The following is a 4,433-nucleotide window of genomic DNA, read 5'->3' as shown; positions in this document are numbered from 1 at the left end:
ATCACACATACAAACTGAAAACATGTATGTAAGTACAGAATGAGAGGGGAGAATGCTGCCATGTGATAGTGTTTCCTGTGACAGTGACATTGATGTTTGTCCCATACTGTGGCAGCTCTCTGAATGCAAATGAAAAGATTGCTGCTGCCGGGGACTGAAGTCCTCAGGGAAGATCAGACACCAGTGCCAGGGATGCGTTGCCTCCTTCTCTGGACAAGCTTTGAGTGATGGTCAGATGTGGGTGTGGCAATAGCAGTGTTTCCTCCTCCAGCCCAGGCTGGGGCTGAAGTCCTGGTTCAGATACACTTGGGTGGTGTCATCCCAAGGTCTCTCTCCCTAGTGAGGGAGAGGTTCCTGTTCCTGCAGTCTTGGGTAGCCAGTTCCACTGTGAGACCTCTGATCTGTTTCTAGCTCTTCTTAAGGTGAGCTGTCCTCAGGCAGGGACACTTCAAGTCCCTCACTATGCTTAGTCTCCCCATCTCATAAAGAACCTAATGAAAAAGTGCCTCACACTGGGTGAGATACTCACGGGATGAATTTCAGGTAGTGTCCATCCCAGAAAACAGCCCAAACCTGGGCAGACGCACACGCTCACTGTGGGTCCCAGCCCTCCTTGCTGGACTCTGAGTTGTCCTCAGGCTAAAAGTCCTAGTTTGCTATTACTAGGGCAGGGATTTACCTTGTGAGGTCATAGAGGCCTCACCTCACTTCACTCTGAGAATCACAAGGGGCATTCAGGCCTCAGTCGTCTCCCAGATTGGTCCACCCTTTTCTCTATAAAACTGTTCCAAGCATCCTTGGAAACAGATTTGGGGAAGTATCTGGAAGTGTTTCTCAGAGACACCTCCCTGGGAATCACCTACAAGCATCTCCTGTCAGCCCTCCATCTTCCCACATTACCTTCATCCTGAGAGGAGGAACACAGTGGACAGCACTGCTTCCTCAGCTCAAATGTCTGAGCTCACACTCGGCTTCATCATCTCAGATCCTCTATTGCCTCTGTGGTTTATTGCTGACCCTCAGCCACAGGGTGCTTAGCAAGGAGGCCACCCCAGCAGCATCCAGTAAAGCAGTTCTTACAACCTTTGTTGGATCAATGATTCCCTTTTCCACCATGTTCACAAATCTCCAAGCATGGCGTCATAACCAACTTCTGAGGAACTTTGCAGAATTTTCTCAACTATTAAAGATCCTTCAACACCTGCATTCTTAGCAATCATCATTGCAGGAATTTTAAGTGCTCTTTTAATAATTTCTATACCTATATTCTGATCTTCATTAGCAGGCTTTAATGAATCCAAGGCTGGGATGCACTGAAGCAGACACAGCCCCCTCCTAGAACAATGCCTTCTTCACCAGCTGCTCTTGTAGCATTGAGAGCATCTGTCTTTCTTCTCATTCACTTCAACGTCACTTGTCCCTCCAACCTTTAACACAGCTACTCCATCTGAAAGTTTAGCAAGTCGCTCGTTCAGCTTTTCCTTTTCATATTCACTAGTTGTGATGTCTAGCTGTTCAGTGATTTCTTGAATACGTTTTTCAATGTGAGCTTTGTCACCTTTCCCTTTCAAAAGCATGGCATCATCTTCGGTGACAATGACCTCTCCAACTTTTCCTAAGTCATGAGCTTGAACATCTTCAAGATTTCTCCAAACACCGCACGACCTCTCTTCTCCAAACACCGCACCACCAGTAGCAATGGCCATATGTTTAATATGGTTCTTCCTATTGTCCCCAATCCCTGGAGCTTTGACTGCTACAACCTGAAGACCAACTTTTAGCCTGTTCAAAACCAGTGTGCTTAGAGCTTCTCCGCCAACATCTTCAGCGATTATGACCAAAGGCTTCCGGTGAGCATTAGCAATCTCAAGAGCAGGTACAATGGACCGAACACTAGAAATTTTCTTTTCACTCAACAAAACATAGGCATCGTGGAATTCACATTTTTGACCTTTCTATGTGGTAATAAAATACGGGGAAATATAACCTCTATCAAACTCCATGCCTTCAATAATTCCTAGCTCATCATTCAGGGTTTTTCCATCCTTCACTGTGATGACACCCTTTCTTCCAACTTTTTTTCATTGCATCAGAAATGATGTTCCCAATGTCTTTGTCTCCATTTGCAGAAATTGTAGCAACCTGAGCAATTTCTTCAGGGGTTGTCACAGGTTTAGATTGTTTCTTAAGTTCAGCAATGACAGCACCGACAGCCAACATCACACCTCTCCGGATTTCCACTGGATTAGCCCCTTTGCTGACCTTCTCAAAGCCCTCCTTGGCAATAGACCGTGCCATAACAGTGGCAGTGGTGGTGCCATCCCCAGCCTCCTTGTTTGTGTTATTGGCAACGAGGATCTTCTTTTAAGAGATGCTAGATCTCTTAAGTTGACAACTGAAATTAGCCAGCATACTGCTCTAGAGTGTAGCTTTGATTGTTAGCTTTGATCTGTGTATGTGGTCTCTTGTTCCTATTGGTTGCTTAGTCTCTGCATGGTGGGCCTGTCACTATGCTCTTAAGACAGACCCCTCTCCTGTTCCCATGTCCTGCTCAGTGGGTGGGGTTTTATTCCTGCTTCTGCTGCCCAAGACTAGAGGTGGGTGGTGGAAACAGCTACTTGGCCTAACACTGTTCTGGTGGCCCAGACCATAGGTGTTGACCTAGTAGTTTCCCCAGCATGGATCTAGCTCTGATGGGTCTGGTTATAGGTTTCAGTTTTAAAGGCTCGTCATGATTTCTCTTCCCAAATTAGGTGGTTTCACCATGCTGTGTAGTGTTTTGGTCAGGCCACTGCTGCTGGCAGCTCTCCCCTCCTGCCTTCTTCCATATGCCTTTGCATCATGTTACACTAAAGCAGGAATTATGGTTTCCCCTAGTTCCTTCAGTTCTCATCAAGGTGATCTGATGTGTGAATAGCTTGGTTTTTCTGGGCCAGGGGATTATTGGGGGCTGTTACTCAGTTCCACTTTTCTCCATTTCTCCCATGATGGCATCTGGAAGGATGGATAACAAACTGAACAGTGGGGCATGACTACCTTCAGCGGGGATATCACAAGAGCCTCAAATGGAGAAATGCTCTGTCATATTTAGTATAAAATACAAGGCAGGGGAGAGTGGTATGGGAGGATTTTATATAAAAATAAATGTTTACAACTGATTTCTTTGGATGAAACATGGAATCACTGAAGAGTTTTAAGCAGCTTTAATGTTCTTAAAAACCATCCCTACTCACCACCAGGGCAGGGAGGCTGAAGCAAAGGAGGCAGGAGACACGAGGATCGAAGTGCAGGGAAGTGGAGATGGAGGCAAAGCCCGTGGGTGTGTTTATGAGGCAGTCAGAGCCACACTCTGGACATGGGGACTGAAGTGTAGGTAGAGTAAGGCGGTCAGCCACCTTGGTTTGTCTGTCACAGGACCTGGTCTTCCTGTCTGCATGCTCAATAGACTTCAGCCGTTGACTCGGGGCAGCTCTGTACATGACATTCATAAATACGTACAATTTTTAGGTATTAGTTAAAAATAATAAAAGTGGGAAGTATTTTGGTGACTTGGATGGAGCCAGTGAGTGGGATATAAAGGGACCAAGTCAAATAAATGAATAAACAAACAAACAAACAAACACACTCAGCCATTTTTGCCTCTGACACTTTTTATTTAGCGGACCTAAGTTGTAATTGATGTGTTAATAAAGGTACAGGAGATAGGCTTAAAGCAAAGTTGGATGCTTAGATGGGACAAGAACAGAACAGTCAGTGTGCACTCAATACTTAAAGAATGAGACCGTCATTTCCTCAGTGTGTCTGAGGAACACCAGGTCCTTGGATTGTACAGCACAGAACACTCAGTGAGATGTGAAGTAGCGAGTACTAGTTTAAGACTGATAGCCAGAAAGAAAGGTTCTGAGAAGTCCCATAGGAGAGAAGCTTGTTTAATTTGATTTAGCTCAGGCTTGCCCCAAAATGATTTTTTTCCCCCATATAATATTTAGCCATGTGTCTCTCTCCGAAATCACAGAGGAGATCTTTTTTTTTTTTTTTTTTTTTTGTGGTGTACAATTGTATCATCCTTAATCTCATGTTTCAAATGGCAGTATTAGTGAGTGATGAAGAGCAATTTGGTTTTTGAGGTCATCGGTTTAATGACACAAGTGTCACTTGACTGTCACTTCAAAGGCAGACATGTATGTTCACGCTCATGTTGGCAGCCTGTGAACAGGGTAGCATAGAATCCGCCATAGGAAGGACACCAGAAGAGGAGTAGGGATCAAAAGGTAAAGAAAAACATGGTGCTCCACGGGGAAGCACAGCACAATTCTGTTTATTTGAAGCTGGAAGAAAAGGGACATCTCAGGCTAGAGAAACAAAGAAATTTCAGTATGAAGATTTTATTAAAATCGTTGAAATGTTCTGAGGCTTTAGGTCATGGTCTTGAA

General features: G+C 44.7%; 1 pseudogene; it reads right to left on the bottom strand.

The window, feature by feature from the left end:
* Positions 1-990: 990 nt before the first annotated feature.
* On the bottom strand, positions 991-3,488 carry LOC117720978 (60 kDa heat shock protein, mitochondrial pseudogene; annotated as a pseudogene).
* Positions 3,489-4,433: the final 945 nt, after the last annotated feature.

This window comes from Arvicanthis niloticus, chromosome 15, assembly GCF_011762505.2.
Source record: "Arvicanthis niloticus isolate mArvNil1 chromosome 15, mArvNil1.pat.X, whole genome shotgun sequence".
Taxonomy (NCBI): domain Eukaryota; kingdom Metazoa; phylum Chordata; class Mammalia; order Rodentia; family Muridae; genus Arvicanthis; species Arvicanthis niloticus.
The sequence above is the reverse complement of the archived record's forward strand: the minus strand, read 5'-3'. Positions and strand labels throughout refer to the sequence as shown.